At 47.0% G+C, this 14,469-nt stretch overlaps 1 protein-coding gene across 2 annotated transcripts in view; it reads left to right on the top strand.

The window, feature by feature from the left end:
- The window catches only part of TSTD1 (thiosulfate sulfurtransferase like domain containing 1), a 54,091-nt gene that overhangs the window by 8,144 nt on the left and 31,478 nt on the right, over nucleotides 1-14,469 (top strand). The window lies entirely within an intron of this gene.

The raw sequence follows: 14,469 nt of genomic DNA, 5'->3' as shown, positions 1-14,469 counted from the left end.
CTCTGTCTCAAAAATAAATAAACGTTAAAAATTATTTGCAAAAAAAGAGGGTATATCCTGCAGTTTGGGAGTGCAGTGCTCTCCATGTCTGTTAGGTCCAATTTATTAATTATAATTATATTTATTAATTAATTATTAATTAATAGATTGTTCAAATCTATTTATGTCTCTAGAATTTTCTTGTCTACTTGTACTCTCAGCTTCTTACAGAGGTATGTTTAAATCTGTCACTATGATAGGGATTTGTCTATTTCCCCTTTAGTTCTGTCACCTCTACTTTGTATATTTGGAGACTGTGGTATTAGATTGTACACAGTTAGAACTGTAACGCTTCCTCCTGATTGGATTCCTTTCTCATCATGTCCCCTTCATCTAGTTTCAAAGTCTGTTTTGTTTCATATCAGTGCAAGTATACCAGCTTCCCTATAGGAAGGGGCACCCGGGTGGCTCAGTCGGTTCAGTGTCCGACTTCAGCTCAGGTCATGATCTCCTGGTCTGTGAGTTCGAGCCCTGCGTGGGGCTCTGTGCTGACAGCTCGGAGCCTGGAGCCTGCTTTGGACCCTGTGTCTCCCTCTCTCTCTCTGTCCCTCCCCCACTCACACTCTGTCTCTCTCTCTCTCTCTCTCTCAAAACATAAATAAACATTAAAAAATTAAAAAAAAAAGAAGTGGACTCTAGGAAAGCAGATTTTAAAACTGAAAGAAAACATAAGTTAAGCTCATTGCTAGAGACCCCAAAGAGAACATGAGTCAGGAAAACTGTGTCGTCAGATTATCCAGAGGGACGTCCTTCCCACTCATTCACTCTGCTTCCTATTCCTATTCCTATTTGTCACCACGTTCCTCAACCTACCAAGTCATCCAATTCATCGACCTTACCAACATTTTGCTATTTATTAATTTCCTCATGCCTTTGTATTCCTCCTAATGCAGTAGATTCTACGCATGGGTCATTGCTATCACCGTTCCTTTGCAGAACCAGGGATAAACTTATCAAGAAAGCTCAAGCTCAAGTCCATGGGCGCCTGGCTGGCTGAGTCGTGGAGCATGTGACTTTTTTTTTTTTTTTTGAGAGTGGGGGAGGGGCAGGAGAGGGAAAGAGAGACTCTTAAGCAGGCTCCATGCCCAGTGAGGAGCCCAAGAAACGTGCTCTCTTCTCTCTTTTTCTCTCTCTCTCAAAAACAAAAACAAAAACAAACAAACAAACAACACAAGCAATCAAAAGCCTTCTGCCTGCATGGCAAAGACAGACAAACATCACAGAAATCAAGTCAAAAGACAAGCAGCCAACTGGGGGGAAAATCAACTCAGTGTGTACACAAAGGTCTAATTCCTGACTATATAAAGAGCCCTTACAAATGGAGAAGAAAAAGACAATTACTGCAATAAAAAATGAGCGAAACATATGAAGAGAAATGAAAAACAAATGAAGAGCTCACAGAATACACAGGACTCTTGAAGTTATGGGGATGCTCACTTTGAGATACACAAGTTACACTAAACTCCGGGGCGGCTGGGGGTTCAGTCGGCGAGGCGTCCAACTCTTGATTTCGGCTCAGGCCCTGATCTCAAGGTTTTGAGATGGGGTCCGCATTGGGCTCCATGCTGGGCTCGCAGGCTGCTTAAGATTGTCTCTCCCACAACAGATGCTGGCGAGGATGCGGAGAGAAAGGATCTCTTTTGCACTGCTGGTGGGAAGGCAAACCCGTGTAGCCCCTTTGGAAACAGCATGGAGGTTCCTCAAAAAAATTAAAAATAGAGCTACCCTACGACCCAGCAATTGCAATACTAGGCATTTATCCACGGGATACAGGTGTGCTGTTTCAAAGGGACACATGCACCCCCAGGTTTATAGCAGCACCATCAACAATAACTGAAGTATGGAAAGAGCCCAAATGTCCATCGATGGATGAATGGATAAAGAAGATGTGGTATATACACACAACGGAGTATTACTCGACAATCAAAAAGAATGGAATCTTGCCATTTGCAACTACGTGGATGGAACTGGAGGGTATTATGCTAAGGGAAATTAGAGAAAGACAAATATCATATGACTTCACTCATATGTGTAATTTAAGATACAAAGCAGATGAACAGAAGGGAAGGGAGGCAAAAATAACATAACAACAGGGAGGGGGACAAAACATAAGAGACTTAAAGACAGAGAACAAAATGAGGGTTGCTGGAGGGGCTGTGGACGGTAGAATGAGCTAAATGGGTAAGGGGCACTAAGGAATCTACTCCTGAAATCATTGTTGCACCATATGCTAACTAACTTGAATGTAAACTAAAAAAAAAAAAAAAAAAAAAAAAAAAAAAAGTTGGTTTCTCTAAATAAATAAATAAATAAATAAATAAATAAAAATTAAAAAGATAGAATGTCTCCTTTAAAATGTCTCTCTTAAATTTTTTTTAAACGTTTATTCATTTTTCGATAGAGAGAGACAGAGCGTAAGTCAGGAAGGGCCAGAAAGAGAGGGAGACACAGAATCTGAAGCAGGCTCCAGGCTCTGAACTAACAGCACAGAGCCTGATGCGGGGCTCAAAGTTATCACCTGAGCTGAAGTCCGACGCCTAACCAACGGAGCCACCCAGGCATCCCCAAAATGTCTCTCTTTAAAAAAAAAAAAGACCCACAGGGCACCTGGGTGGCCCAGTGGGTTAAGCCTCTGACTCTTGATTTCCCTTCATGTCATGATCTCACGGTTCCTGAGTTCAAGCCCACATCTGGCTCTGCCCCTACTCTGCCCGCACTCTCTTTCTCTCTCAAAATAAGTAAATAAATAAAATTTTGAAAAGACACTAAAAATGACACAAAAAAACTAAACTCATTTTACATTAATCAGGTAAATGCACTAATGTAAATTGTACTTCAATTTACATTGATCAGTTTATTTTTTTTTTTTTACGTTTATTTATTTTTGAGACAGAGACAGAGCATGAACGGGGGAGGGTCAGAGAGAGAGGGAGACACAGAATCTGAAACAGGCTCCAGGCTCTGAGCTGTCAGCACAGAGCCCGACGCAGGGCTCGAACTCACAGACCATGAGATCATGACCTGAGCCGAAGTCAGACGCTTAACCGACTGAGCCACCCAGGCGCCCCTACATTGATCAGTTTAGCCAATATTCAAATGTCTGAGAAAACACTCTTTTGAAAGACTATGAGAGAACAGATATGCTAATAGTTATGTTGGGGCACCTGGGTGGCTCAGTCTGTTGAACATCAGACCTCAGCTCAGGTCATGATCTCAAGGTTGTGAGTCTGAGCCCCACAAGGGGCTCACTGCCGTCAGCACCAGAGCCTGCTTGGGATCCTCTGTCCCCCTCTCTCTGTCCCTTCCCCGCTCTCGCTCTCTCTCTCTCTCTCTCTCTCAAAAATGAATAAACTTTTGGGGTGCCTGGGTGGCTCAGTCGGTTAGACGTCTGACTTCAGTCCGGGTCACGATCTCGCGGTCCGTGAGTTCGAGCCCCGCGTCGGGCTCTGGGCTGATGGCTCAGAGCCTGGAGACTGCTTCTGATTCTGTGTCTCCCTCTCTCTCTGCCCCTCCCCTGTTCATGCTCTGTCTCTCTCTGTCTCAACAATAAATAAACGTTAAAAAAAATTTTTTTTAAATGAATAAACTTTTAAAAACATAAAATGAAGATTGAAAAAATAGATTACGTACATACAAATCGGTACACACTCTATGGGAGGGCTATTTGTCAGTATCTGCATATACCCTTTGGCCCAGCACTCACATTTCTGGAAGCTTTCTGGAAATAAGCTTCCACCCATGTGAAATGATACGTGTACATGTTTATTCATTTCATTACTCATGTTAGCAAAAGACTGCAAGTAATCTAAGGGTCTCTTAGTGAAAACTGGCTAAATCAGCAACATTATAAGCAAACAACAGAATATTATGGAGCTGCAGAAAAGAACGAGGAAGCTCTCTGTGTACTCAGGATCTCCCAGAATTCATTGTTAAGTGGGAAAAAAGGTACTATGCTATCTTTTGTGTTAAAAAAAAAAAAAAGTAGCTCAGTTGAGCGTCTGACTCTTGATTTCGGCTCAAGTCGTGATCCCAGGGTCATGAGATTGAGCCCCAGGTTGGGCGCCACGCTGAGCGTGAATCTGCGGAAGCCTGCCCCTCCCCCCTCCAGTTTCCAGGGATGTGCACACAGTGAGCGCGTGCCCTCTCTTTGAAAAAAGGCCTTTCGTCATATGTTAACTAACTTGAATTTAAACAAAATCTTGAAAGAAAAAAAGTAAGATAATATGGACATGCGTTTGTGTGTGCCTATCCACACATTTACTTATTTGCTTACTTATGTGTAATTGCTTATGTTCGCAAAAGGAAGGCTTGGAAGGACACAGAACTAGTAAGAACTCGTGAGAGATGGAAACCCCTTCTGCATCCTTGCTGTTGTCTTCATCCGCTTGGTTAGGAAAAACCCAACTATGGTCAAACCCAACGGCTTACTCCTTCCCTGCAGTCAAACAGCTGGGGTAAAACTCACACCTGTGTGAAGGATCTCTCTTTAAATTTGCGTTCGAAACATCTAGTAGGCAGTTGACACAGCTCACTAGTCCCGATACACTTTCCTGGTGTATGTTCAGTTCCTGTCTCCACTTCTCCCCACTCTGTATTTTTTAATTTTTTTAATGTTTATTTATTTTTGGGAGAGCGAGCAAGCATGAGCAGGGGAAGGGCTGAGAGAGAGGGAGACACGGAATCCGAAGCAGGCTCCGGGCTCCGAGCTGTCAGCACAGAGCCCGACGCGCGGCTCGAACCCATGAACAGTGAGATCGTGACCCGAGCCAAAGTCAGACGCCCAACTCATTGAGCCACCCAGGTGCCCCATTTTTTAAAAATATCTTTAATTAATTAATTGATTAATTTTTATTTATTTTTTTAACACAAGATTCTATTGTCTTCAGAATAAAACAAAATATGAGGATTGGAACTGGATCACAGGGCCCTTCCTCTTCTTACCTCCTCACAGTTCAAAACGTTCACATCTTTTTTTAAATGTTTTTATTTATTTTGAGAGAGAGAGAGAGAGGTGGGGGGGGGGTAGAGAGCAAGCAGGGGAGGAGCAGAGAGAATCCGAAGCAGGCTCCCCAGTGTTAGCTGGGAGCTTGACAAGGGGCTTGAACCCATGAACGGTGAGATCATGACCTGAGCTAAAACCAAGAGGCTGACGCTTAACTGACTGAGCCACCCAGGCACCCTCGAAATGCTTGTGTCTCTTAACAGCCAGCATTCTCTTAGATCTGCATCTGGTCTCAACACCTTCAAACCTCAATGCAAGCTGCTTCGTACTTTTACAGCCTTTTACTGGAAAATGATCTTAGTCTGCCCACTGTGGCCACCCTGCTTCCTGTCATTATGCTGCTTGCCCTGAGCCTACAGAGGATCTTTTGCCTGTCTTGTCCTGTGTCACTTTGTGGGCTGGCGCTTGCCACACTTCTCACAGAAAGCCTGTCAGGTTCTAGGAAGGCTCACCATGCTTGCAAGGGTGCTACCTGCACAGGAGGTCCCCCCACTAGTTAGATCCCCTAACCTTCCTTTCTCCCTGTGCATTTGTTGCTAATGACTTTGCCTCCTACTGAACTGAGAACAGAAGTCAGACGGAATTTCCATCATCTTCCCGCAGACGAGTAACGGATGACCAGCTGTACCAATCACTTCCCTCTTGTCACGGAGGATGGTTGGCTCTGTTCCTTTTTAACACCCACCTTGAACCCTGGGTCCCATCCCCTCTCTCCTCAAGAACTCGGAAGTGCCGCTGTCCCCTCTTTCTCACACAGCGCTGATTTTTTTCTTTCTGCTAGATCGTTGCCATTAGCATACAGTGTTTCCATGCAAAGTACTTACTCTGCCTTCCTCCAACAGCCCTCCAGCTGCTGCTTCTTTTCTCTGCTGCCCTCTCAGCAAAATCTCAGTTGACCTGTCTGTAGCCACTGTCCTTAGTGGCCTTAGCCACTCCTTAGTCACTGCATGCACGTTTTATTGGCCACCCCGCTGCTCCATTGAAACTTCTTTCAAGATGGCCCAGGAATGACACACAGGGGATCAGTCCTTGGATAGAGGGGACCCCGGGAAGCGGGTGTGCCTTCGGCCAAGGTGCCTCTCTTTAGTGGAGGTAACTCCCAGAGGCCAACAACTGGGGCCAGAAATCCTTATTCCTGCAGGGAAGCATATCACAGTACCTACCATGGCATGTTTGTTGTACGTGCATAAACCCTACATTTCAAAATGGACACAAAGTATTTTATTTATTTTAGTTTTAGTTTTTTAAAGCTTTTATTTTTATTTATTTAGAGAGAGAGAGAGAGAAAGAGAGGGAGAATGAGCAGGGGAGGGGCAGAGAGAGAGAATCCCAAGCAGGCTCCACACTGCCAGCACAGAGCCCAAGGCAGGGATTGAATTCCCGAACCGTGAGATCACGACCTGCGCGGAAATCAAGAGTCGGAGGCTGCACGGATTGAGCTACCCAAGTGCCCCTGGATAAAAGATTTTTCAAAAAATATGTCAAGGTAAAGGGAAAACGGAAGAGCATACTCAGGATAGTCCGATGAAGTCAGATGGAGTCAGGAATGCGTATCAGTTTTTGGACTTGAATTGCCAATTTGGATTTGGTCTTCCTAGAGACTAAAGCAAAATGACTAACAGGATTTGTTATAAAATTCAAGGTATCCATTAGACAGATACATGGCAGAAACACAGTGTCTCTCAGCAGGAACATTTGGGAATATCAGTACCTAGAATGCTAACAGTGCCAGCTTGGAAAGAGGTCACTTCTGGATTCCGTTTTCAACTCTGTCCTTGTTCTGTTATGCCCAGAATTCGTGATCCCCAAAGACCACTAGGGAGCTGAGTCCGATGCAAAAGCAAAGAGCCTTTATTCGAGCTAGCTCGAGCTCAATCCCCTACCTGCACCGACGCAGCGGTGAGATACCAGGGAAAGAGAGCGAGTTTCAAAAGGACAAAGGTTTTATTGGGGCCTGGGGGCAGTTGGTGAGGTAATGGCTATGGCCTCAGCTGATTGGCTGGGGAAGGGTCCTGGGGAAGGGTCGAGTCCTGTTAGGCAGGTGAGGGGGGGGTTACTCAAGGGGAGGAGGTGTGGTCAAGGTGAAGGACACAGAACAAGATGGAGTCGGCTGGCGTAGGCCCGCCCTTTCATTCCCCCCTTGTCATGTAGCTTAGGGACCCAATCATGGGACCGGCTGCATTTATGGTGACAAGGGGAACAGAGTTTGGAGGTTTACGCAAAGTTCTGGGGAACCAAGTGTCCCTGGGGTGGCTCTGGGACGTCTGATTAAGTATTGTCCCCGAGCTGGTGTCTATGATCTGCCAGGTGATGTTTTGGGGGGCGTGGGGGCTCCCGGCAGCATGAGCAATCACAAGCAGAGTTAACAGAGTTACCAATATTAGGTAGGTCAAATGCGCTGTAGCTTGAGCTTGAGCGGGTTGTGTTGGTCCCGAATGATGGCCCATCGCGTGACAACGTCATTCCGGATCGAGGAGGGGTCCGCTGGCTGAGCGTGGGTGTGATGGACCCAGGTCGTGATGCCGTCTACCTTGAGAGCGGTGGGGGTTGTCAACACCACGATGTAGGGTCCCTTCCAGCGCGGCTCGAGAGTCTCTCGGTGGTGCCTCTTGACGTAGACCCAGTCTCCTGGCCTGTACTGATGAGGTGTCGGGATCGGGCCAGCCTCGTAGATGGCACGGAGGCGCGGCCAAATGTCCTCGTGCGCCCTCTGGAGCCCGCTCAAGGAAAGAAAAAGTTCTTGATCTTTAAACTCAGCAATAAGTTCAGCTGGAAGGCTGGGAATAACAGGGGGTGGCCTGCCAAACATGATCTCATAGGGAGTAAAACCCAGAGTGTAAGGAGTGTTTCTAACCCGGTAAAGGGCGTACGGTAGGAGAGTCACCCAGTCCCCGCCAGTCTCCATGGTTAATTTGGTAAGGGTCTCTTTTAGGGTTCTATTCATTCTTTCTACCTGTCCTGAGCTCTGGGGCCTATAAGCACAATGTAATTTCCAGTTTGCCCCCACCGCCTTGGCTACTGCCTGTGTTACCTGCGAGATAAAAGCTGGTCCATTGTCTGATCCTACCATGGCAGGAAAACCATACCTGAGTAAGATGTCTTCTAGTAGCTTCTTAGCCACCGTCTGAGCCGTTTCATGCTTGGTTGGGTAGGCCTCCACCCAGCCAGAGAAGGTGTCTGTAAATACCAGGTCCTCGTGTAGAGCCTCGTCGAAGATGGTGGGTGAATTTTTGAATCCCTGAGGTAGCCGTGTCCAGGTGAGTTGCCCACTGTAGCCCTCCTCCGGATCATGCCATTCGAAGGCGAACAAGGGTTGGCTCTGGGGTGCCAGCGGCAGACTGAAGAAGGCGTCCTTTAAATCTAGTACAGTATACCAGACCCTGGAGGGCGCCAAGGAGCTCAAGAGAGTATATGGGTTGGGAACAGTTGGGTGTATGTCCACGACCCTCTTATTTACTTCCCGGAGGTCTTGTACCGGTTGGTAGTCATTTGTGTGAGGCTTTTTGACCGGCAGTAAGGGGTGTTCCAGGCAGACTGGCAAGGAACTAGTACCCCTAGGCTTTGTAGTCTCCGGATGTGTGGCTGGATCCCCTTCCGGGCCTCCTGAGACATGGGGTATTGTTTGATCCTTACCGGACTCTCTCCTGGCTTGAGCTCTACCAGGACTGGGGTCCTGTGAGCAGCTAGTCCCATCCCCCCTGTCTCTGCCCAAACCGAGGGGAATTCTCTTAGTCATCTGTCTATATTATCCTCTCTCGGGAGCGCCTCCTGGTGGAGGAGGTATTCATCCTCCAGTTTCATGGTGAGGACCTGGATGGGGTGGCCCTTGCCATCGGTGACCTGAGGCCCCCCTTGTCTGAAAGTTATCTGAGCTCCAATCTTGGTCAGTAAGTCCCATCCTAACAGTGGGTAGGGGCATTCTGGTATTACCATAAAGGAGTGGGATACCCGGCCTGTTCCCAAATCTACTGTTCTTCGGGTAGTCCATGAATACTGGCTCATACCAGTTGCCCCTTGTACCCAGGACTTCTTGCTGGCTAGTTTTCCTTGTGGGGTGCGGAGGACCGAATGTTGTGCTCTGGTGTCGACAAGGAAGTCAATAGGGGTCCCCTCCACTTTAAGAGTTACCCTGGGTTCGGGGAGAGGGTCCGAACCCTGACTCCCCTAATCACTTAGTTCATCCAGCTCTAGGACTTTTACTCGATCAGTCTTGCTTCCCTTCCCGCCGGCTCTTTTTGGACAATCTCGGGCCCAATGCCCTATCTCCTTGCAGTATGCGCACTGATCCTTCTGCAGCCTCTGCTTCCCCCCCTTGGTGGTGCTTTTACCTTTTCTTGTGTCGTCTGCCAGCTGCCGGAGACGGCGGTCTCGTTCCTCGGGGAAGTCAGCAGTGGTAGCTAGTAGTATTCTGGCCAGGTCTCGAGTCTGCTTACTGCTGGCAGCCGCCATGGCGCGAGCCTGCTTGTCCTCAGGAGGCTCCCGGTTATTATATACCTTTTCGGCTACCACCAGTAAGTCCTGCAGACTTTTTTCTCCTAGTCTATCTATTTTCTGTAATTTTCTCCTAATGTCTATGGCCGATTGGTTTACAAAGGCCATGATAACAGCTGCCTTGCTTTCCGGAGCCTCTGGATCCATGGGGGTATAGGTACGGAATGCCTCCATGATCCGTTCTAAAAAGGCAGCCGGAGATTCATCTTTTCCCTGTTGTACATTTCCTACCTTGGCCAAATTGGTTGGCTTTCTAGCAGCCATTCGGAGACCCCCCATTAGAGTCTGGCGGTAGACCCGGAGCCTCTCCTTACCTTCTGCTGTGTTGAAATCCCACTGGGGCCGAGTTAAGGGGAAGGAGGCATCTATCTGAGCCTGGTTGGTGGTGGGATTCCCGTCTGCGCCTGGAACTAGTTTTCGGGCCCCACTGAGGATTCTTTCTCTTTCTTCAGTCGTGAACAGGACCTGCAAAAGCTGCTGGCAATCATCCCACGTGGGCTGATGGGTAAAAAGAACAGAGTCTAATAAATCAATAAGCCCTGCCGGTTTCTCGGAAAACTTAGGATTCTGAGCTTTCCAATTGTAGAGGTCACTAGTGGCGAAAGGCCAATAGTGATGGGGCTGATTCCCCTCCGCGTCTGGGGGTCCGGTGGCTCGCAGGGGCAGAATAGTGGAGTCGGCGGCGGAGGCGGATTGCCCCCTCTGAGCCCTTTGTCTGGTAAAGGGCGGGCTTCCCCCTGGAGCGTTTCCGCCTCCCGCTCTCGGAACAGCTCCCGCCTCCCCCCGAGGGGGAGGATGGTGTTCTTCCGGCATCCTAGAGGGGTTATACGGGGGAGGAAAAATTAATTCTTCTTCAGTACCCCCCTGTAGGACAGGGTAGAGGGGTGCTGAAGGCTGGGTAAGACTTTTCCTCTTCTCTGTCTCCTGCAAAGCAAGAATGGGTTTTGGCTCCCCGGAGGGAGCAGGGTTAGGAAGGGCTTAAGCCAAGAGGGTGGGTCTTCTACAAGGTCCTGCCAAGTGATAATGTAAGGGAGCTGATCAAGATGGCCCGTCTTAGACCAGAGAGGACACTCCTGACTCAGTGGATGGTAGGGAGGTCGAAGGTCCCCTCTGGTGGCCATCCGACATTGAAAGTTGGCCACTCGCTAGAACAAAAAAAACTGCAACCGACCCTTTCGGACTTCCACACTGAGGTTGTTAGCTCTTCCCCTCACATCCTTAAAGTGATCAATCATAATACTTAGAGGAGTAGTCTGAGTCTGTCCCATAACGTCCGTCCAGCAAGTCCACAGAACAAAACAGAGAAACACAAAAACAGACAAACAGAGGGCCCCTAGAAAGTCTTCCAACTCCATGGAAGCAAAACTGCAAGCTAGCTTAGACCTTTGAGGGGATTCCATGTCCCTCCAAAACCGATGAGGGGATTCCACGTCCCTCCAAAGCCTCATGCCGACCAGCGGGAGTGACCCGCCTCGTCTCAGACCTTTGAGGGGATTCCACGTCCCTCCAGAAGGGAGAATCAGAACGTCTTCCGAAACTCCCGGCCCGTGGTCCTCCAGTGCGTCCACTTAGACCGCGTTGGGCACTACCAGAATTCCAGAAATGAGCTCACACAGAAAAGACAGAACAAACAGACACTAACCGTGGCCAGTCAGGCTCTCCGGGTCGGGGGTCCCTCAGGGTCTTGGGGATCCCGGACGAGCCCCCAAATGTTATGCCCAGAATTCGTGATCCCCAAAGACCACTAGGGAGCCGAGTCCGATGCAAAAGCAAAGAGCCTTTATTCGAGCTAGCTCGAGCTCAATCCCCTACCTGCACCGACGCAGCGGTGAGATACCAGGGAAAGAGAGCGAGTTTCAAAAGGACAAAGGTTTTATTGGGGCCTGGGGGCAGTTGGTGAGGTAATGGCTATGGCCTCAGCCGATTGGCTGGGGAAGGGTCCTGGGGAAGGGTCGAGTCCTGTTAGGCAGGTGAGGGGGGGGGTTACTCAAGGGGAGGAGGTGTGGTCAAGGTGAAGGACACAGAACAAGATGGAGTCGGCTGGCGTAGGCTCGCCCTTTCAGTTCAATATTTTTTTATTAACCTATTGGGTTAGGCCACAGAAAGCATGTTTATGAAACTTACATAGAACACAAATTCAGGTGCAATTGCTAATATATTGGATGACACAATCAAGATTTAACGTTTAATAATCCCTTCCAGTTTTCAACTTTGCAGGCAAACTCACCAGCCTTACATTTACAAATCTGTTCCTTTTTAAAGAGACTATAAGAATCAAATGTAAGGGCGTCTGGGTGGGTCAGTCGGTTGAGTGTCTGACTCTTGATTTCGGCTCAGGTCATGATCCCAGGGTCATAGGATCGAGCCCGTGTCAGGCTCTTCACTGAGTGTGGAGCCTGCTTAAGATTTTCTCTCTCTCTCTCTCTCTCTTTTTCTTTCCCTCTGACCTCTCCCAGCTCTCTTTCTCAAATAAAAAAATAAAATTGAAAATTAAAAAACAGAAACAAATGTCAATGACAATGAGATTCATAAACTTGTTTATATAAGCAATTTTATGAGAAAAATAAATATATGGAGAATAAAAAATCATTCGCATGCCGTAAAATTACGTTCATGCTTTATACTTGTATACACAAATATTTTCTGTAGAAAGAACTGGGATGCATACTATTTGTATTTCCTTTTTTTAATTAACATTAACCATTAACATTATTTCGTGTATACTTTTGTATATATGAATATTTCATTTTCAAAACAAAAAAATATGAACTCGAATGAGGTTAAATGCAAATGTACTATAGTTAAGAAACAACTGTTGGGGTGCCTGGTTGGCTCAGTTTGTTAAGCGTCTGACTTCAGCTCAGGTCACGATCTCACAGTTTGTGAGTTTGAGTCCTGCGTCAGGCTCTGTGCTGACAGCTCGGAGACAGGAGCCTGCTTCGGATTCTGTGTCTCCCTCTCTGCCCTTCCCCTCCTCATAAATAAAAGAAAACATAAAAGAAAAAAGAAACAACTGAACAAGTACAGGATGTGAGAGACGTGACTTAATAGTAGTCCAATGGAAAATAAAGGCTTGTAGCACTATCGACAATAGCCAAAGAATGGAAGGAGCCCAAATGTCCATCGACGGATGAATGGATAAAGAAGACGTTGGGGCGCCTGGGTGGCTCAGTCGGCTAGGCGGCCGACTTCGTCTCAGGTCATGATCTCGCTGTCTGTGAGTTCGAGCCCCACATCCGGCTCTGTGCTGACAGCTCAGATCCCGGAGCCTGTTTCAGATTCTGTGTCTCCCTCTCTCTCTGACCCTCCCCCGTTCATGCTCTGTCTCTCTCTGTCTCAAAAATAAATAAACGTTAAAAAAAATTAAAAAAAAAAAAGAAGATGTGCTTTACACACACACACACACACACACTGGAGTATTACTCGGCAATCAAAAAGAAAGAAATCTTGGGGTGCCTGGGTGGCTCAGTCGGTTAAATGGCCGACTTCGGCTCAGGTCATGATTACGCGGTCCGTGAGTTTGAGCCCCGCGTCGGGCTCTGGGCTGACAGCTCAGAGCCTGGAGCCTGCTTCTGTTTCTGTGTCTCCCTCTCTCTCTGCCCCTCCCCCGTTCTCGCTCTGTCTCTCTCTGCCTTTCAAAAATGAATAAATGTTAAAAAAAAAAATTAAAAAAAAAAAGAAAGAAAGAAATCTTGCCATTTGCGACGACGTGGATGGAACTGGAGGGTATTATGCTAAGTGAAATTAGTCAGTCAGAGAAAGACAAAAATCATATGATTTCACTCATATGAGGACTTTAAGACAGAACAGATGAACACAAGGGAAGGGCAGCAAAAATAATATAAAAACTGGGAGGGGGACAAAACAGAAGAGACTCGAATATGGAGAGCAAACAGAGGGTTACTGGAGGAGTTGCGGGAGGGGAGATGGGCTAAATGGATAAGGGGCATTAAGGAATCTACTCCTGAAATCTTTGTTGCACTATATGCTAACGAACTGGGATGTAAATTTAAAAATAAATAAATAAAATTAAAATAAAAAAATAAAGGTTGGTTAAAGCCTGAATGTTAGGAAAATGTAGATGAGCTTATGACAACAGAAGTTATTATCTATGTAAAAAAAAGAAAGAAAGAAAAGCCTTGTGGGTTTGACTTTGCCACAAGCTGGCTGTAACTAACTCAGTGGTGTAATATGGCTATTATATTTTGTGAATGCATTCTTATGCTGTAAGTACACGTGATGGAAATAGCCATCACCCCAGTGCTTAAAATGGACCAGGTGCTGTGCTTAGCATATTGTGTGTGTTATATTATTTAACCCTTGTTTTTGCTGTAAGGTATTATTGTCATCAGAACTACCTTCTGGATGCAGAAAGTTTCAGAGGGATGTGAGCTGGCCAAGGACTAGCTAGAAACTGGGGGACCGGATTTGAACTGAGATCTGTCTGTCTCATGGAGAGATGGTTTCTCCCGTGCCTGGCGGCGGGGGGGTTGGGGGGGGCGGAAGATTGCGAAACCATGCCATATGAAGACTCTTGAAGGATTTAATGATGTTTAGCTTGGAGAAGGAAAGACTTAGGAGGCTCATAATAAGTATATTAAAATACTTGAAGGAAGGGCTGTCATTGGCAAAGAATAATGACATTATTTTGCGTAACTCCAGAGAGTAGAGGCTGGAAGTTACCAGCAAGCAGATTCCAAGAAAGTATATATACATATTTTTTATGAGGGGTGGTAAGGGCAGCAGGAGAGAGAGAGAGCATCTAAAGCAGGTTCCGTGCTCAGCGTGAAGTCCTACGGAGCCCCGAGGAGCCCCACGGAGCCCAACTTGGGCTTGATCTCACAACCATGAGATCATGACCTGAGCTGAAATCAGAAGTTGGACGCTTAACTGACTGAGCCACCCATGTGCCCCCAGAAAGGATATTTTAACAGTTA

The sequence above is a fragment of the Acinonyx jubatus genome, chromosome E4, assembly GCF_027475565.1.
Source record: "Acinonyx jubatus isolate Ajub_Pintada_27869175 chromosome E4, VMU_Ajub_asm_v1.0, whole genome shotgun sequence".
Lineage (NCBI taxonomy): Eukaryota > Metazoa > Chordata > Mammalia > Carnivora > Felidae > Acinonyx > Acinonyx jubatus.
This window is presented reverse-complemented; position numbering and strand designations above follow the sequence as displayed.